General features: G+C 45.1%; 1 long non-coding RNA gene across 1 annotated transcript; it reads left to right on the forward strand.

Annotated features, from left to right (window-relative positions):
- Nucleotides 1-274: 274 nt before the first annotated feature.
- LOC140219307 (uncharacterized) lies at nucleotides 275-16,262 on the forward strand. Its single transcript, XR_011895493.1, has 2 exons — nucleotides 275-545; nucleotides 16,004-16,262. It is a non-coding gene; the product is annotated as an uncharacterized lncRNA (long non-coding RNA).
- Nucleotides 16,263-21,814: the final 5,552 nt, after the last annotated feature.

Below are 21,814 nucleotides of genomic sequence, written 5' to 3' on the forward strand. Positions count from 1 at the left end.
ATATAACAATTGATCGGTTTGCAGAGGTCGGGGACTTGTTGCGCTTGTTCACATAATTTATCTTCTATAATAAATAAAGAATGTAAATTAATGTCGCACTGCCTTATGCCTGAAGCGTGGACTGCGCGATGCAGTACCTGCTAATGATTACAAAGAAAACGCTTCTTCAACATGGTATTAAAGAAACATAATTAAAGAAAATGAATTCTTTATTGCTTTACAACACAGTAATTTATTGCAGACGCTGGATCAACTGCAGTTTTGGCTCCAGCAACGTACCTGCACTGATTAAATGTCGGCGGTTCCGATAGCGGCTACGAAGAATTACGCGCGTTTGTCAAAGCTGGTGCTCAAAACGCTAGCCAAACGCTAGCCAAAAATGCTAGCATTTTTGACGCTTCATACCTTCATACATTTTCAATATTTCTACCTGATTCCTTTTTCACGAACAGGGGGCTTGAAAGAAGGCGCTGAAATCATACTCTACGCAAGCAGCAACTACAGCTGTGCCGTGATTAACGTCACACTAGACTTGGGCGATTACGGTACGTATGACACAGATGCTATCAAGACTTCGCTATTCATACCCTGCGGCGATGGTTAGGTGTGGATGGGTGGGAAAAATGGTCTTACAGAAGGACTGAAATGAAATCTGTTTAGTCGAGCATGGGGATGGTAAGTGCCAACATAAATGCAGTAAGGACAGGATGCGTAGAGGCCGACCGCGGGATTAATGGGTCATTGCCATAATCACATATATCATATTCAGCAAATTGAATAACAATGGATGACAGAGGGTCTTGGAATTCAGCAGGTATTATGTATATCATGAGCCAAACTCGTTCTATTATACCACGATAGTGAAACAAACGTAACCGGCACCCTAACCTCGAAAACCTAGAGGACGAAAACACAAAGAAAAAGATCGCAGACGATTACGATACTATCTAATGAGACATCTGAGCGCTGCTCTATATGTGTTTCCATTTCGCGATATATTGGCTGGCACGGGCAAACTAGCTGTCACGTGCCGCACGTTTCAAACGGAGCGAAGTGTGGCGCGTCGGCCTCGGTAATCGGGAGCTCGCGTCAGGCGGCGCGTGAGTGATGCGTGGGTGCGATTCACAGCAGCCGCCACATACAGACCTCTGCTCATTCAGCGCTTTGTTTCCGTAGAGACGAAGCGCTCTACTCTGGCGAAATATCGTATCCATTGTCGCCGCATAACCCGTCTTGTTCGGCACTATGCTTTTCTTCCTATGGCTTCGTTTCTCTAACTACGACAGCGGTCTTTCGTCGCGGGGAAGTCGTGCCACCAGTGTCAAAGGCTACAACGCCCAGGGGATCGTCACACCGAGTCTTACTTGCCCCCGCTCGTCAACGACCCCTGCAGGAGCAGTGATCACTGTCGCAGACGATGGTACCGCGGTACCGAGTTTTAAGTTGGTTGTGTATTTTCAAATGCTATACAACAGGAGAAGGGATTCAGTCTAATATCATGCCTCTATCAAACTAATCGCGGCTCTGGAATTCACTGTCATTACCTTGGCACCCATGCTATTTGTCTAGTAGCGCAGGCGTCATCTCTTGAACGCATTATATGTAGAGTTAATGACGCCCAGGACGCTTTCGGTTTTGTTGTTCGCTTGGTGGTGAGGATGGTTTCAAGCATATTTTAAGTTTGTTTACATTCATTTGGAGGCCGCGTGGCTAGCATCCATGATAATTAGCAGCTATTAATGTATCCTTGGGAAACGTAGACAAAAAACCCGGGGCACTGTGCTAACCAAACTGAAGTTATTAGAAAAACGAGGTTTCGGCTCCCACAACGAAGGCTTGTCCACAGGTAGAAGACAAAAATTTGTTCGAGCAGTTCGCCTAAATAGGCTTAAACACGTGACGCAGGCAACGCGCGTGCACTTACGGCAGATTGCCCTCGGTTCTGTTTAGAGTGGGCAGTGCAGTCTGACTCATGAGCGACGCACGGTAGAAGCGTCTAGATAGTCATTTTTCTCTGGCAAGTTTATGTGCATTTCCCCAGTCAATTGCGTGGGCACCTTAAAGTCACATGCTCAACCAAAGCACTGGATTTCAAATTTTATTTCATCATGCCGTTATTGTGCTGTTTGAGACGCCTTTCAATGTGTCCAGTTTCCCTAATATACACGTAGTCACAATCCGCCTTCGAAGGCATTTCTCGCTACGTGGATGATTGTTTCTGCGTCGTTCACAAAGAAGCAGTTCAGTCGTTCACTTCGCGCCTTAACAGCACGGAAGCGGGTATCCACTTCACGATGGGAGAGGAAGTTGATGGCAAGCTCCCGTTCCTTGATATACTGATTGAAAGGAAGGGGTCTACATTGTCGTTCGGCGTTTTGAGACAGCCATCTGACCCAGGACGCTACTTGCATTTCGATTCTACGCAGCCTGCTTCTCAGAGAGAGAGAGAGAGACAAAAGGGAAGGAAAGACAGGGAGGTTAGCCGGTGCTGCTTCTCAGAAAAGGGCAATGGTTCCCACGCTTCTACTACGCGCGTACGAAATCTGCACAAGGCAGGAAGACTACGCATACGATGTGAGCGTGGCACGGTGGGAACTATCAACCCGTAGTTATCGAAATTCTTTCTTGACTGCTGTTGAACTACAAATGGCGTGTCCACAGTTACCTTGTGCTGCCTCTAGTCAGAAGGGCGCCGCAATATTATACATCTCATCAATAAGTGAAGCTCTAAACTGTGTTCTGCGTCCAGGCAATATTAAAATGGCGAACCTCCCAAACCAGAAACTCCGACAATCGCTGGTCGAGTTAAGGACAGGTTACCGACAGCGCAATTTGCAGGTCTTGTGTAGATTGTCCAATGTTCGGATTGTGGCTACGCGTATATTCGTGGAAGTGGTGACATTGAAAGGCGTCTTAAACATCACAGTTATGACATGAGGAAAAAAAATCGGAAATCAAGTGCTTTGGTTGAGCATGCCTCTACAGAGGGCCATGTAATCGACTAAGGTGGACACGTGTCCTTGCCAGCGAAAACGGAATATAGCAAACGCCTTTAAGTAGTTCAGGATTCATACTACACTGCACACTCTGATCAGGTGCGATTGCAGTCTGCCCTCACTGTACGCGTGCTACCTGCGTCACGTGTTCAAGTCTATTTAAGCGAACTGCTCGAACACATTAGTTTCCTTTACCTATGAACAAGGCTCTCATGTGGGAGAACTCCTTTTTTCGATTAGATTTATTTTGGTCGCCGAAGCGCCACGGGTTTTGTCTACCTTAGAAGGGTGATTGTTTGGGCTAGTTGGTTTTTCATTTTAGATTATGTGATACAACGTGAAGCAGGGACTAGGGACGCAAGAAGTGCTTGCCCTCGTTTTCTTGTGTCCCTTGTCCCTGCTTCGCGATGTACCACACGATCTAAAGATTTGTCTACTATTGACCATGCTCAATGCCGACAAGACGGGCTTCCGTCAACCTTTGAACTTCATAAATGTTTCCTCATAGAACACCATGTATGTGCCGTCAATGTACAGAGGGCTCCGCCGAAAGCGCTCGCGTGTGTCTATATTATATACTTCCCTCTCAACGTGCAAGCACGTTGTGATAAGGTTCCGGTCGAAAGACATATCCATGTCTATTATTAATAATGGAGTACACACTTTGGGCAAAGCAAAGCGACCATATACTTGTGGCTCATTAGAGATGCTCCACACAAAACATCACACAGAGCCTTAAAATTCAAAGTATATCTGGAAGAAAGGGGGTTAACCGAGGGGCCCGATTTTTATAAGTCATATCATGAGAAGCCAACAAACATTGACGCCAAGGACAACATAGGGGAAATTACTTGTGCTTAATAAATGAAATAAAGAAAGGTAAATTAATGGAAATTAAAAAGGATGAAAAAACAACTTGCTGCAGGTGGGAACCGAACCCACAACCGTCGCATTTCGCGAGCACATAGGGCACATAAATACCCAAGAAAGTGGATGGTGAAACGGCGCCGCTGTAGCTCAATTGGTAGAGCATCGCACGCGAAATGCGAAGGTTCTGGCTTCGGTTCCCACCTGCGGCAAGTTGTTTTTTCATCCACTTGAATTTCCATTAATTTATCTTTCTTTATTTCATTTATTAAGCACAAGTAATTTCCCCTATGTTGTCATTGGTGTCAATGTTTGTTTGCTTCTCATCATAAAAGTATATCTGGGACATTCGCTGATATAGTAGGAACGGTAAAACACGTTGTGGGGCTAGTTGGTGCATAGCTTTCAATAGATTAAGCGCCAAAAGTGACGGCACACAAGAAGAAATACAGACAGGACAAGGCGCTTCCTGTCTGTATTTCTTCTTGTGTGCCGTCACTTTTGGCGCTTAATCTATTGATAGTAGGAACGGCAACTGTGTTTCAACATCTTCCGACAACCGGCGCAGGCGAACAAGTATACGATCAATAAAACCTAGATATGGTCTATGTATTGCAAACAGCACCGAATGCTGTTACGCGACAAAGGAAGCTTTGGAGCAAGCGCGTAGATCGTGAAATATGAAAGGAAAAGCTTTACGAATTGTAGCGTTTAGTTTTGTAATAGAGAAGTGGGTACTTTAACCGCCAGCGACCCTAACAGCCTCGAGATAGGAAAAAAGCGTGATTCGTATCGGAAATCACTGTTTCTAGCTAACTACCTGTCACCAATGTTAGAATTCAAAATTTCATATATAAAGTACCGTCTGCACGCCTAGTTCAGAATTTCACATAGGTGGTATTAGTTTTCGGAGCCGCAAAGCCATTTCAATGTGAGCGCGAAACATTATATATTGTTGTTTCAGAAAACCATTGTAATTGAAGGTGCTCTTGCGGAGTGAAAATAAAATTTGGGATAAAATTGGGGGAGTCGAGTGGAATAATGAAGTCGCATTACAACCTTTATAGATTACGCTTCGACGTAAGAAAGCATCCTAACAGATCCTTTTACAACGTCCAAAATGTTGCTCCTTAATTTCTTTCTTAACCCATTGAGGAGCGGTTGTGTCTTTCTTCTTCGTGCTTTTTCGCAACAAAAGTTTCAATGCTGTGTGTGCGCCTAAATTTGTCACATAAGTGTCTTCTTTGTGAGCGTGCATCTAGATTACAAAACATGGCCTGTGACCAAATTGACACGCTGGGCGCCTAGGGTTACAGCCAACAGCACAAAGTGGTAATTTTTATTTCAGGCCTTGGTAAATACAAAGAATACATAATTATCAATTTTTTGGACATTTAAAGTCGTATTGTATACAGCCTGGAAAGCACATAACTATGCGACAATTTCTTTGCTGGGTGTGCAGGGTGTTGTTGAAATTTTCTCCGGTGCACCTCCTCATCGTTCAATTAAGTACGGCTTTAACAACGTTGGCCACTTGGTAGTACAGTGTACCAGAAAAGCAATGCCACTAGGCTTTCACGTTGTTCGTCAACCAGGTCATTTCGGCTTGTCTCATCGAGTGAGGTAGCTTTTCCTTCGTAATTCAAGTTCAGTGATGTTGGACCCTGTTCTACAAGTAAGCGTCCACGCGTTGCTTATGGCCACATCACAAGCCCAAAGAATATTGTCCACCACCATTTCTTGCCACAAATTGCGATCCAGAAGGCGACCGTGGTTCTCTCGATCTGGTCTGTGCCTCCCATAAAGCAGTTGTATTGGGCAACAGTATCTGGACGAGGTCTCTGATCCTCTGCTTCTCGACATGGAAATAGCTGTCCGTAGATGACATGGGCTTTACACCGTGTGCGGTGCTTGCAATTGTTACAACAGAGTTGTTCATGTAGCGCAGAACTATTATCCTATCATCGCAAAGCGCGTGCTCTTCGTACCCACGGGGCTGTCATTCGATGACATCATGCCGAGCGATAAGGCATTTCTTCGAAACATCGTTTTGCCTCACTGTGCCCGTGGCTCCATCGCACTGAGCTTTAAGATGCCTTAGTACCACCGTGCCTGTGTAAAGATGGTCAAAATAAATGTAGAATGGGAGCTGGCGAACTTCGGCTCAGAGTGCATCCACCCTTTAAGGAGCGGCGCTGATGCCTTCCCCAATTCTTTTTCGTACCGTGTGCCTGTTCCTGGGTCCCTGTGTTTGCCTTTGCATACTTCACAGTTTGCAAGGTACCCCTTTTTGGCGTACGGGTATCACGTTTTGTACCCGAAGCGAATTGGCTTCCCACGTGTAAATTGCATGCAGCCATGACGACCATAGTATTCTGTCAAACGATCATCCTAACTAAAGCTGACGCACCGGCTGAAAGTGCAGCAGAAGCTTTGCCTTCGAAAGTGTCACCACGCGGCGCAACGTTGCAAGCTTGTCTTTAAGAGTAAGGCTCGTATTGCCCGCGCGGTGCACAAGGCAATGATGTACAATTTCTTCGCAGGAGAGTGTGAACTACGGTGAAAGAAAAAAACGACATGAACCACGAAGGTAACTCATACGAGTTACCCAGAAACAAAGCCATATAGTTACAGAAAAATTCGTTCTAATGAGGGATTCGAAAGTGGGTCAACGCCTTGCCGTTGTGGTCCCCCTATGATCTTAGCTAACAAGGGGCTAGCAGATTGTAGCGCCAGGGCGGATTATTCGACAACGCGAAGCACAAGGATAATAATAAGGTAATTCGGTTCTGCGGAATTTCGCAAGGTGAATAAATGTTGGTGAAAGCAAAAATCCACAATCACCCGCATGTAACACGAAGCTACAAAGGAAACCCACACGGGTTCTTCAGAAACAAAGCATCGTACTTAAAAAAATCGTCCTGCTGAACACAAATCATTGTGTTCCGCATGTTGGTGCCGCTGTGCTAGTAGCACTTCGTTCCTGGCAAACGGTTGTAGCCGGAAAGAACCAACACTCAAAGAAAGCACTTCATCTCTTCTTTCGGCACGACAGGGTGATGTATATTGCGAAATAGCGCGCAGCTTCTGGTTTGTTCCAGCAGGTGGTCCATGACGGATTTATGAAGAAAGAGCTGAAACAACTCAACCGGTGAAAGGTCACTGTAAAGCAGTGAAATTCGGCTCCTGAGCTATTGGAGTTTTTCACAAGGTCACCATTCTTCCACCTAAAACTTAAAGATAAATTCGTGCCAGCGCGTTCATCTTCTACAGCTGCGGTGGCACATGATGATGCGCCGTCTTGTCCCGCATACTAAGCTGCATCGTCATCGGAGTCGCAACCATACCAATGCAGCGCCAGTCGGTGAGAAGCGTCTCAATACCGGTTCTTAGTTGTCTACCACTTAGATTGTCTATGACGCCACCAGAATCCTCATCCGCGGAGTCTTCACCTGAGCCTGCGGTGGTTCAATGTAAATCACCGACACATCTAAATTCCTGAAGCTAAACATTTTGGCAATGTTGCCTCTCTGCTTGGGTCAATTATCATGACTTTCAAGTGGCTCTAACCAAAAAGCAAGTTTATTTTCCCGACGTTTCGGAACCAACTCGGTTACTTGTTCAAGAGAGGGATGACGGAGATGTCGAGGTGCAACCTTTAAGCTTTCATGGTCCTGCGGAGCCGAGCGAGGCTGTAGGAGGGGGGTATTGAATTCTTCTTGGCTACTTGAACATGGTAGGCCGGGCGCATTCAAGGAGGGTTCTGGCGGGAGAGGAAGGGATGCTGATTCGTCTTGGGTATTTCAGGGTAGTAGAGCGGCCGCGGTCCAGGATGGTTCTGTGCGTATTATGAGTATAACCTGACGGCAGGTTTTCCTCCGAACAGTTTACATTGGCGTTTTGGTTGGTTAGTTTCACTTGTAAAAATTTCGGTTTCTTCGAATGGTTCGTGTCTTCTGAGTTTTCGGCTAGGGGCCTTCGCTGTCTGGAGAGCGTCTTGTCATTGTTCTTTTGTTATTGAGGTGGGGAGAGGGTGGGTAGATTCTTCATGGCTATGGGAGGGCGGGGCATGGTCCGAGACGATTAACTCCTTTTTTTTGGCTGTGCATAAACTGTGAATACTAACAGACGGCAGGTTTCCTTTGGAACGGTGCAAGCTCTGTCTCGTGTTCTGTATATACCACGACTCCAACAACAGTTGTTTTGTTGGTTGGGCTCGGTTGTTAGAAGTTCCGTTTCTTGCAGGCAATTCTGCGGTGCGCATCTTGTGAGTGTTCAGCTAGGAGGTTTCTTCCTCTGGAGAACGTTCTCACATAGTTCTTGCGTTGCTTCAGTCTTTCGGTCAAGCTTTTCGTTTCGCCATTGTACGCTGCCTGACAGTAGGAACATTCCATTTTGAGGACGACCCTTTGGCCTTTTGGTGAGTATTCCTTGTGTTTCGGTAGGAGATGATTTGTTACGTAAATCGGTTTCTGCGTGAGCTTTACGCCTTCCTTGAACATTGTGCTTATGGCTTCACTGGTACCCTTTAAGTAGAGGAGAGATATCCGTTTCCTTAAAAGTGTGGAGCTCGAAGGCTGTTTTCGAAGTTCGTTTCTTTTTTCGTGCCCGATCGCTTTTCGTGTGAAATTGGTGGGGTAGCCGTTCTTTCGGAGTTCGGTGAAATCACTTTTTCTTTCTTTGGCTCTGTCCATCACCACAGTGCAATGTGTTTCGTTTTTTTAAAGTATTTACTAATTCACGTTTTGTGGCTTCCAGGTTGATCTTAATTATAGTGCAGGTACGTATGTACGCATGTGTTGGTTTCCGGTAGGCTGAGAAATTTAGTCTCTCCTGCTCGGTTAATTCGTATGCCGAGAAATAGGATCCGCTTTTTCGCGTTCACAAGTGAGGTGAATGTCTGGTTCTATGGAGTTTAGGTGACTGAGTAGATTGGTGGCTTGCGATGAATCTATAATGCTGAAACAATCGTCTACGTACCCAAAGAAGATTTTCGGTGTTGGTTGACGCGTGTTCCGGGCTCTACGTTTTCCATATTGATGGCTACGGTCACTGAGATTAACGCCCCAATTCATGCTCCTTTTATCTGCCTGTAGTATTCACCTTTAAAGAAGAAATACACATTTGCTAGAGTTTCAGGGGGTGACATATTTTGTCTGCCCTCAGTGGGGTTCTCTGTGTGAGGGTTCTGTCATGTTCCAGAGCGTCTTCTCGAGTCACGGCCACAGCAAGGTATGCTGGTGAAGAGCAATACCACGTCAAACGAGACTAGGAATGCGTCGTCCTCTAATCGTCGCTTTGTCGTCAGCCCAATTGGAGTCCTCTTGTTGCCTACGTACGTCGATGTCTTTCTGGTTAGTGGTGAAATAATCCGGAGGAGGTACTTGGACAGTGATTGCATTGGTGAGCATGAGAAATGTACTATTGGCCGTAGAGGGGCGCCGGATCTTTAGATTTTGTTGGGAGGCCGCAGAATGCTGGAGCGCACCCGTTCCTGCATATTCATAAGAGGTAAAGAGTTCGAAAATTTGGCTTGCTCCGGAATATGTCTACCAGCCTCCCGTTTAAGACTGATTGTGTTCGTGTGGTCGGGTGCTTCTTTACCCTCTCGTATTCTCCAGAGTTTAACAAGGTTGATGGCTTGTTCTTATAGTCATTTCTATTCAGTAGAATGGTGGAGGTCACTTTGTCTGCCGGTAGGATTACTACGCTTCTGTCTTGCTGGAGGTGTTTCAGTGCTGCCATTTCATCTGAAGAGAGGTTTCTTTCATTTAAGTAGCTGTTGGTGACATTAATTATGCCGATTGCGTTCAGTCTAACTTGCCTTTCAACAGCGAGGTCTAGATGTCGGATGCCGTTCTCTAATACGGTTATTTTTCAGCGGAGCCACTTGAAAGTAAACTTAAATACTTGCACCTATGATTATTGTTGCTATCTCTTGTCAAATAAACCTAGACAGATAATACATTGACACACGAATGCCGCTGAAACACCGAAGCTGCAGCATAAAAATAACTGACGGAGATTTAAAAAGTTGGAAAATATTAATCTCACAAATTGTCACCGGTGGTCACATATCGCAAGAAGTATAGCAAGGCATGTGCACCATGCTATTGCTGAAATGAATATCGCAAACCACCACCTTACCCGCGGGAGCGTTGCAACATCTCGACGTGCCGACAGCTGCAGAACCACGATTGCCCGGTTTTCCGAGCAGCTTGCAAATAGGATGGATGGTTGGATGGATGGAAGGTAGGAGCGTCCCCTTTGAAACGAGGCGATGGCAGTTGCCACCATGCTCAGATTTTAATTTTGCCTCTTATTTTTATTTTTATCTTTGTTGTGTGTTATTGAATTTCTTGATTTTCTTTAAATACGTCTTCCTACCCTTTTAACCTTATGTCATCTCTCTGCTTTTGAGCCACTAATCATCTAATCGCCTTTTGCTAATTTCCACCGCATATGTGTTTACCTGACTATTGTTATCTCTGAACCCTAGGACCTCAGGAAGGGTGACTGTGGCCGCATCGACATCGGGCTTGATACCATCACATTTTAGTATGAGGTGCTCCATTGTTTCTACATATTTACCACACACAATACATGTGTCTTCTTCTTCGTTAAATTTCTTTTTATAGCTCCGCGTTCTGAGACATCCTGACCTAGCTTCAAAGAGTAGGGCACTGCCTCTTGATTTATCATAAAACGCTTCCTTCTTGATCTGCTGTTTCCAGTATTAATATAGTTCCACACTATGCTTCTTTTCTATTGAGTTTATCCAATTTTCACCTTCCGCGTTTTTAACCCGTCGTTTAATGCTCCATCTTTCTTCGTCCTCGTGTCTGGCATACTTACTGGTTAGTTTCCTAGTTCTTTTCCGCCATTGTGAGTCAACGCTCTTTCTGTATAGATATTTAACCGCCTTAGCTGCCCACCTGCTATCGTCCAATTTCCTCAGACGTTTTTCGTATAGCATTTTACTCTGAGCTTCCCGTGCTTCGAACGATGCCCAGCCCATATCCCTCTGTACTGCCTAGTTTGTGGTTTTCCCGAGGGCAACTAGTGCTAACCTTCCAACAGCTCTCTGATTTACTTCTAGTCTCGACTGAATCTGTGCCCTTAAACACAAGACCGCATTCCCGAAAGTAAGCCCCGGCAGCATTACTCCCTTCCAAATACCTCTCAGTACCTCATACCATAAACATAGACAATTCCTGCCACCTGGCGCCTGTAAACTTTACCATAAGCTCTCAAAAGGCATGCAGGGACAATTTGGGCGCGCTTTTTTAAACCTGTATCAATTGAAAGGCTTCCTGCACGTCTGCCTGACCATGTGTATCGTTATGCCTGTCCCTAATGGGTTAATATACGGAGACTGATAGAGAAAATGACACATATAAGCCTGCTGGTAAACGCGCTGCTGAGCTCAGGCTAACTCATGATAAACTCAGAGTTAAGATGAACTTGAGAAGGTAAACGCCATTCCGCTGCGCGGTACATGTTTGTTTCACTTTTCCATACCCACCATAGTAGCTCCTTGCCAATGGCATTGCTCTACTGAGAACCCGGTCGCGGGTTCAATGAAGGCCGCGGAGACCGTATTTGGATGGAGGTGGTGTGCAAAAACGCTCCATGCATCCCGTAGCCCTCCTAAATTGGGTGCATCTTTCGAAAAAAAAAAGGTCGGAGTGGTAAAAAATTATTCCGGAGTCCCGCACTTCGGTGGGCCTTATCATAATATGGTGAGTTTGAGGTGCAATATCCTATGATATATTTATTTTTCACCATTTTCCGACTCATCATATGTACTGTAACTATTGACAACGCAAAACTACACGAGCTACACATGAAAGATACATGGCCTGTTGTTCGTACCTTTTCACGGTGACAGTAGTTTCAGTATGGAATACCAATGCAATCAACGTACCGTCCGTTTGAGGCATATACAGGGTGCTTCATTTACCTTGGCCGAAACTTTTATTTTATGCAAATGCTACGTCGCTGGGCAGAACCAAGGTAATGTTGTTTGCCGTCGCGTGGAGATACTTATCCTTGCGTTCCACTTGTTTAGACAAGCTGTCATCCTTAATTAATCAACTTCTCCGTTACTATAACTGGATAAAAAGTGTCGCTGAGAAAATTCTAGAGCAGCATGAAAAACTACCGATGCAGCTTTCTGTTGCCCGATGAATGTTAACGTAAAAGTGTTTTTCCGACGGTGAAAGTTCCCGCAAACAAAGCCAAAATTGCTGTGCGACTGGCTGCTTGAGACACTTTGCGTGTATTCGCGGGCATCTCACGCTCGGAAAACTACTTTTATGTAGCACGTATAGCGCAACAGAAAGCTGTATAGGGAGTTTCTAATCTTGCTCGGCAATTTTCTCATCGGCACTCTTCATTTAAGTGTAATAACTGAGAAGTTGATTAAGTATGGCAATTTGTCTAAATAGGCAGAATGCAAAGATAATCTAAGTATCTCCACGCGACGGCAAACAACGTTACCATGGTTCTCTTCAGCTGCGGAGCATTTGCATTTTTTTAAAGTTTTGCCTAAGTTAAGTGAAACACCCTCTATAGGTATTGGCGGGACATGGTCGGCAAGGTCATGGCTTAGGGTTTGACTGAAATTTTATAAATTAAAGCTCACGGATCGCTGTGCAGGTGGTTCAGCAGACAAGCGCCGCTGTAATGACTCATGCATCTAATTCCTCGGTGTGGTGGAGACAAACCCCTTGCCGCTACCAGATATTTAAATAATACTCGACCACCCAGAAATCCATAACTTCTATAGCGTGCACGATGTTCTGCACTTCTTAGCGTGAGTACAAATGCCGCAATGTATTTGCCAATTCGAGCACAAGAATTTTCCAGTTTACTTTATTCTACATGTGCCATGTACATAAATTTAACCTAACCTGTTAGCCCTAATTATCAAGAACGCACCAGACACTACGCGGAAGGTTACACATCTAGACGGTTTTAGTGATGCCATTTTACTCTAAATAACCATTAATGTTTCTTTGCAATTTGCGAGAGTTACAACAAAGACAATATGCAATTATACCAAGGGCAATTATGCCGTAACTAACCGAGAACGTGATTCCTTCTCTAACCGTACGCTTTTTCCGTCGTTATAAATAAGCCCTATTGAAAAGAACTGGTTAACGTTCAAAGGCAAGCTATGCGCGTTCGTTAAACAAAACGTGCCTCTAATAAGAATAACAGATGAGAATAGCAATCCATGCTTTACCAAACTCTTCGTAAGCTCCGAAATAAGAAGAAGCGTTTCTATAAACCCGTAAAATGTTCGTACAACCTGTCAGCCTGGTAAACATATAGCAACTGCGCAATGAACTACTGCCAAACTCTTTCTGCTGCTAAAGATAAATATTTTTCTCAAGACCTTTCCTTGCTGCTCAAATCTAGCCCCAAAGAATTCTGGCAATTTTTGTCTCCTAATAGTCACAATAATCACCTCACCTTGCACACTACTAATGGCGCTCCTCTTCGAGAATACCAGTGTCACCCAGTTTTCAGCAGTCTCTTTTCATCCATTTGCACGATGGAAGGTTTAGATGATCTGTCAGAGGTTGGGGATCTCGACTACTAGTATATGACACCCATAGGCATGACAAATGATGGTATCGCGCCCTTAATTATTAACCCCAAATATTCACTTCAGCAGGTATCGGTAACATTAATTCTAAACTACTAAAAATACAGTTCCGGCTTCAAGCAAGATTCTATTTCATATTTTCGAGCCGTCACTAGCAAATGGTCAGATCCCTACTGATTAGAAGACCGCCAAAGTAGTACCTATACCTAAAAAAGGTGATAGAAACCAAGTTGGAAACTATCGACCCATTTCACTGAAGTACATTTGTTGTAAAATGATGGAACACATTATCGCGTCTCATGTATCATCTCCTGGAATCTAATAACTTTTCTTTTCACTAAGCAACATGGGTTCAGAAGGGGTTTCTCATGTGTGGCGTTACTACTCGAATTAACGACAGATTTGCACTTTTACATGGACTCAAGCTTACAAACTAACTGCATCTATTTTTATGTTTCGAAGGCCATTGAACGCGTAGCCCATGGTCGCCTCTCTATAAAATTAGCCGCATTAAACCGGATTCATTAACTGTATCTTTGTTCCGAAATTTTCTTTCTAACAGGCAGTAATTCACCGTAGTTACCAATTCATTTTCGTCTATATACAATGTTTCCTGAGGTGTGCCACAGGAGGGCGTATTTCTTACCCTACTGTTTCTTTTGTATATATTAACGACCTGCCCAATAACATACCATTCTGAAAGCATACATTTAGTGATTATTGCATTATATATCGACCCATTACCAGTTCCACAGACTACCAGACTCTTCAAGATGACCTCAACTTAATTACCCATTGGTGTGACAAAGGGCTAATGAACTTAAACTCCCCTCAATGCAAAGTAATATGTTTTATCAGAAAGCGTTCATATTCTAACTTTTCCCACAGTATCACATCATCATCATCATCATCATCATCATCATCATCAGCCTGGTTATGCCCACTGCAGGGCAAAGGCCTCTCCCATACTTCTCCAACTACCCCGGTCATGTACTAACTGTGGCCATGTTGTCCCTGCAAACTTCTTAATCTCATCCTCCCACCTAACTTTCTGCCGCCCCCTACTACGCTTCCCTTCCCTTGGAATCCATTCCGTAACTCTTAATGACCATCGGTTATCTTCCCTCCTCATTACGCGTCCTGTCCATGCCCATTTCTTTTTCTTGATTTCAACTAAGATATCATTAACTCGCGTTTGTTCCCTCACCTAATCTGCTCTTTTCCTATCCCTTAGCGTTACACCCTTATCCCTTAACGTATAACAAGCAGCAGATTATCTGAGGTCTCGTCATTTAACTGTATCGGCATCACCCATATTCGAAACAACTCCTGGACTCGCCATATTACTAACGTGTGCGCCAAAGCAGCCAGTTCATTAGGGTACTTACATCGAAACCATCGAAACTTGCCTTCTCTCAATCGTAAGCTTGCTTTGCAAGCATTGATCCGCCCACAACCCGAATTTTTCTCTTCGATCTGCGCTCCCTATAAAAGCGACTTTACTACCATGTGAGAAGATGTACAAAATGGAGCCACTCAATTCATTTCTAAAAATGATAATCACCGCTCAAGCGTAATGCAAATTCAACTCATTCACTACCACAATTAGGCAGTCGCCGTGACATAGCCCTCTCGTGCTTATTTCACAAATACGTGTATCAGCTTATCCAAAATCTTTTAGGAATTAAAACCTCGCCACACACGTCACGTAGACTACACAATAAACTAAGCTTCACGTGTATTTTCGGTAATACTAATGCATTTAACTCATCGGCACTTCCTCGTGCCATAAGGCTATGTAATAGCCTTCTGGATAACACAGTCGCTGAAGCCAACCCTGTGAAATTTCGACAGTCACTTATTGCTCACATTACAAGCTAACCCTTGTTCCCCCTTAATTATCATATCTAGTGAATTATTCTCTGCGGTTGTTCGGTTGTCTGCGCAGCTACACATGTTCACATGGTGTTCGCGTAGTAAATTTCTTGCCAGTGTTAACTTGTCAGTTTGTTCTCACGATTCAAATTTTAATTGAAATGTACGCTTGTGACGTTATCTTTTGTCTGTTATATGTTACTAAATTATTTATTAAGCGCTCCAACACGCCCCCCCCCCCCCATCTACCCCGCCACATGCATTGTATTTTCCATAGTGTTCCTACTGCTCCGTTGTGCCATGCTTTGGTTGTTTATCATTTGTGCGTATATTTTTATGTAATTTCGCCACCTGTTTATATAATTTACACTAAGCCCCCCTTACTCAATGCCCCATTGGTCCCTTTAATGTACGTTGAAATAAATAAATAAATAAATAAATAAATAAATATTGTGTGAGCTGATTGACGTCATATTTGGTATATATGTTATAGCTCTAGAAATGTAGATGTTCATACATAACTATAAAAGCGAAAATGCTAGTGCACCAATAAATAAATTGTGCGGAGCGTGGTTGCATCCGCCAATAATTTCTGATTATTTACTTATGGCAGTTCAAAGTTAAAGTGCCTCTACACTTTCTTTTCTAGAGGACTACTGGTATGACCTACGCGTGCGCAATTCCTCCGTGTCCATGGGACCAAGTAAGGATTGCGAAGAGGTTTTCAAGAGGAACGCTACGACGTCTAAACAAATGTATAATTCCAGCTGTCAGGGCATTCTAAATGCTACTGCGGTATCCACTACTCGCCTGTCAGAAATGCTTCAAAACAAAGATTCAGGCAATTTTTAGGTAATTTCTTTCTGCAGATGATTCTGTATTTGCGCAATAAAATGTGAACTGTTGTAGGTATTCTAACATATGTGGGGTCGCTTGCCTTTAATCTTACTGGAACTCAACGAAACGCGAGGACACGTGTCACGTAACTTTTTTTCGTTTAGCCTCATCATGGGCCCCACCATATTCTTCATACAAAACTTAAATATGGCGCACGGCTAATGCACTGATCGTAATGAAGGAAAAAAATATACGTCCCCACCCTTTTAGAAAAGGGCGCCTGCGAAACATCTACGCGAATACTTCAATTCGGGGCATCGCGAACTCTGGCGACAGCCTCGGCTACAGCGACGAAACCCACTGGGCGACGCAATAAATGCTCGCGGAGCGCTCTGTTTCAGTGTGCGGGAACGTAGGAGAAGTTGCTCACACACATTGCAGACAACTACATGTGCACTGACGAGTGTTCGGGGTTCAGCAGTCAATTGTTTCATTCCTTGGCATTCAAAAACCAAACAATTGAAACACAATGGTACTTTCTGCAGTCTCTGCCATAAGGCACAAGCCGCTTGTGTATTTCCAAAAATATAATGACGGCTGAGATGCACTTGCATCCGCCCTGTTACCAACTCGCCTCTGTGATAAACAATTCGTACAACGCGAACCAAACATTCGTATACTTCGGGACAGTAAAGACGCCTGGAACCCCAATGAGTGCAAATATGAAGGAGTGCACCCACTATTGTCGGTGACCGTTGACATCTGTGTGTGCATGTGTGCGCGCTTGTGCAAGGCCATAAATCGGCGCCGTTGTGGCGGGAACACGAATGAACGTGTACCGAGTACAGATTCCATGCGTGGCGAGATTATGCTCTCTCCCTGTCATGCAGGAGCATGTTCATGACACTAGCAAAAGGAACTCATCTTCCGCACGATGAAGACGCGTGCAGCTCAAGCTTTGAAAAATCGCTTTCACTCTTCATCGAGAAGCTAATCGAGCTGACCGCTCCTTTCGTAGCGATACACCTAGGTGTTTAATGCGAAGCATTCATTGCCTAGTATTAGGCATTTTGAGTTTGTCTATCTAGTCCCTTACGAAGATCAAGTGACTCAAGTTGCCTACTAGCTTGGGCCACTAGGTACGTGCTCGTCAAGCCGCCGTGGTGTTTTCTTTGAGTGCAGGTACAATTGAAACTCCATTTAACGAAGGGATGACCACGCTTGAATTATTTCGTTAAATCGGGAAGTTCGCAATATCGAGAAACTTATTGTTCGGGGCCTTCAAAATGTAAAATGGTAACGTAGCGACACCCGAAAGCTACCGCGGCATTTCATTTGCCGCTGACGCGTGTGAAAAGTCCGCGAGGCCGTCCCGGATTGCCTGTGTGTCAAACAGAAAGAAAAAAGGAAACAGATCTCGGTGTTCTGTAGCGAACTGTGAATTTAGTGCGTTGCAGTGTAAAAAATGTGTGACTTTCACCTGCGTGCGCTTCACGAGCAGTGAACTCGCACACTTCTCATAGCCCACAACAGCTTGATAGCACACTCCGTTCCCTCGTGGGCCCCAGCTAACCGCCTCAAGAGATCGATGACTGCTGATTTCATTGTTCTGTGCACGTGCGCGGCGTACAGCCTCGTTGAAATATTGTCCATGACTAGGGTGCCGACAAGTCTGAACGCGTTTCCGTTAGAGCACACGCTCGAAGAAAAACCCGTCTGTGTCAAAATTAGAAAGAAATCGCCGCCGTTTTTTTTTTCATTTATTTCAGAAAAAAATTGATTTAATCGAGTTTGCTGGCCAAGTTTCGTTAATTCGGGTTGGTGCCAACATTGAACCCGGCGGGTACCTACCGCGGAATGGAAATTTCTTCGTTACATCGGGAACATCGCACAATCAGGTTTCGTTAGATTGACTTTTATATGTATAAAGATACATGCATGGCATGGCAGGACATCCATGACGTCAACTGTCTGAGTGACATGAGATGAATGACAGTGCATGACGTGACATCTGTGCCTCTAATTATGGGTTCGTGGTTGCGATGGCGTCATGTCGTTTCGTTAACTAGAAATAGATCGAATAAGCATAACACGAGACGCATGTACGAAATGGATGGTATGAATGACATGAATAACATGACATGCTCATGGCTGTAATGCTGTCACGGCTGCTCTTTTAAATATCTGGATTTGCATGACATGACGTGCAGATATAACATTTTGACCAGTATGTATATCCCCGTGGTCATGATGCCATCGTGGTGGTTTCGGTAACTAGATATAGACTAAGATATGCCTGGGATGAAAGGCATGTCATGACAAGAATAAGATGCATTCATGACGGGAAGGAAATAATATCATGACACTCTGTAGAGCCCCAAACGAAAGTGAATAAGTAGCTACCTCCAAAATGCTCCGCATAATCGTTCCAATAGTGCGTGATTCCGCCACAATTCTCAATGCGCTCAGCGTTTTTTGCCTACTTTCAAGTATTGGAGCCTATCTATCTATATATCTACCATCTCATGCTCATATCTACCATCTCATATCTACCATCTCATGGGCTCATGCTCATAATGCAATCGTTGTCATTTCATCACGGTCACTGCAACTTCGTCATTCGACTCTGATATTGCCGTCGTCATCGCGTTGCCGTCTTCTCTGCGTCATCACTTTGGAAATGTCGTAATTGTCATTGTCATTTTCGCCTATTGTCGTCATGCCACCGTGGTCATGCGACCGTGGTCATGGGATTATTGTCAGAGAGCCGTCGCCATACATTTGTTGTCATAACCGTCAACGTGACGCCATTGAACTCATTCCATCTTCGGCATTGCAGCTTAGTCTAAGGTTGTCCTAAGTGTCCTTAATTCAGTTGTCGTGACGAATCGTCGTCACACGCTAGTCTTCATCGCATTGTTATCATGCTGTGATCGTCACGGTTTCGTTGTTATGCTGTCGTTACCAATTTACAATCATTATCTCATTGTCAACACGCTGTCGTCGTTATACCGCATTCGTCGTTTGCTAGCAGTCATTCCTTCTTTGTCATTCAGTCGTCCTCACAATGTCACTGTACATTAGTTCTGATGCTGTCATGCTTATGGCATGCCTTCGCAAGCGAGCTTTATAGGAAAGCGCGCCGATACCGGAGACATTAAATGCCGCATACAGCCGAAGGAACAGAAGTATATGAATGACTACATATTTAAAATGAACGTAAATGAATTCTCTGTACGCACGTAAATGAACGCTCTATTTCTAATCACATCATCGTCAACAGTTATCGCCAGATTGTTTCTACCGAAATGTTAAATGGAAGCTTCCTTTTTATACCATTCAATGGTTTCGCCAAAGTCGGTCCGTCGGTCAGTTGGCGGTTGGTCAAGTTCTCACCGAGTGGATTCGCCTCAACTTAGAAAAATAAAGTGCGTTTCTCCCAGTGCTCTAATGGTTAGGCCAGAACCTTTTTTTTCGTTTATTTTGCGTACATCTTGTTTATTGCATAATGCATAATACTATATGCGAGGAGCGTGCAAGCACTAGCCAACATACCACATGTTGATGAACTAGGAAGGGCCTCTAAACCACGACGTGCACACGGACACTTCTTCCGCGCCATCACCAGTTAGCTTGTGGAAGGCGGCGTGAAGAGGTAGCCGCGGTGACCATGGTTTATCTAGACCGGTGTGGAATCTAGACCATGGTTTACCTTGACCGGCGCATGGCGCCGCGGGATCTGTGGAGCGGCAGCTAGCGCGGCCGCTCACGTCAAGTGCGCTAGCGTCAAGTGCGCTCCGCGCTACATGCGCGTAAGCCGTCTTATTCACCGGCTCCGGAGGCGATAGTCGCACCGCTACAGGGGCCTGCTCCTAGTGCGAAGCCCGATTCAAATGTATGCCAAAAGGCATGCGTATGGGAAGCGAGACTGCAAGCCAATATACACGAGTTGCAATTTGTAGCATCCGTTCAGAATTGTAGGTAAACTCTGTGAAGTGGCGAAACTAAACAGATCTCTTTGGTTGTCGTGGCTGAGAGTGTCTGGACACACGGCGCATTATCTTCAGTGTTGAGGCCATCATCTTGCGTTGTCGACGTCTGCACATGCAGTGCGATGAAACTCGCTAAAGAAAGGTGAGGCACATTGGCCGGTTCCTGGCGCATGCCGAGAGTGAAACCGTTGAAGGGAACAACGCTGAAGACCCTGTCGTCGAAGGGCTTGCAGTGGTGGCAGTGGTAGAGAACTGCGAATGTCTCTGCGCCTCGTAACCCTTGCTTATTCATGTTGCGTCACCATTTCAGATGCGCGTACTGCTCGTTTGGTTCGTAATTTGCCGGGGCTTTCGTCAGAACGGTACGCAAGCGAGATGATGTCATCGTTGGTGGTATTAGCTCTCGCAATCCGAGCGAGATGCACCAGACAGCACGGGCAGCGTCGGTTGTGACCGTGGCGCAGCAAGAGTGATGCCGTAGTGCGAAATCACGACCTGCCGCAGGTTCTCGTAGAGGCCGTTTTGCTCCGTCATTCTTTGATATTCTGGATTTTGAGTAATTGGCTTGACATTGGGACATACGACCTGAGCAGCCTACCTACCGCTGTACCACCGATAATGGTTGGCTAGCGGATTCCCCGGAGCGTGGTTTCGTTTGTAGAATGGCTTTGGGGTGGCGTGGGGTCCCAGTGAATCTCGTTCTTGGTCTGAAGCGGTATCTTTTCCTGACCTGGAGTGGTACCTCGAAATTGCCTTCTGTCTTTCGCAAGTTCTGCGTTGTCGATGTAGCTCGCTTCTCCGTCCTCAGATGCGAACCTGCTTTGACGATTCTGGTAGGGTCCCGAGGTCTTGTGCCTTTCTTCTGGGTTTCCTTTGCATTATTTTGCGTGTAACGACGAATTTTTTTAGTTGTTTTCTGCAGCTGCGGTCTGAAGTCTCCTGTTCTTCACCACATTTGGAGCACCGCGGACTGCAGTCATACGATTCAGTTGGTTCTTCAGTGCTGCAGAAATTGTCGACTGGAAGTTCTGGCTGCGGTCACACGGTGGTCTGATGCTCGATTTCTGGCAGATTTTACCCACTATTACCGTGTTAAGATACGGTTAACAAGCGAACTCGCCCTTCTCATTATTCGCCTATTGGGGGACAAAAGTTCTGCAGAGGGTCATAACCATACTTTTAGAGTATCCCGGAATTCTGCCATGAATTAAATCGGCGCTTCGCGTGCGGATGAGGAGATTTCTCTTGGTGCTTTCCGGTGGACCGTGCGGCAGCAGTCCGTGGATCACTCCACGTGCTGGACCCTCGCCTGTTGCAATGTAGGCGTTTACCGCATGTGGCCCGCCATTTAGCACTATTCAAGTGAGTTTGTGCACACGCTCGGCCATCTATTGGTCGGATGTCGACAATATCACAATGTCTGAGCCGAGCAAGAGCTGCTCACCTCTGATTTCTTTCGAAGTTCCTTGATGAACGCGTCGGCTATCATGGGGTGTGTCAAAGTCTTCAACCGCAGGCCCTCGTGAGATCGTATAATCACCTTGAAGTTTCCTGAATTTTCTGGGTCTACAGTGAAATTTTGATTTTTCTTCTTTTAGGCTAGAAAGGCCGGTCGTCGCCGATTGCGCGCG

This window comes from Dermacentor andersoni, chromosome 7 (genome assembly GCF_023375885.2).
Source record: "Dermacentor andersoni chromosome 7, qqDerAnde1_hic_scaffold, whole genome shotgun sequence".
NCBI lineage: Eukaryota > Metazoa > Arthropoda > Arachnida > Ixodida > Ixodidae > Dermacentor > Dermacentor andersoni.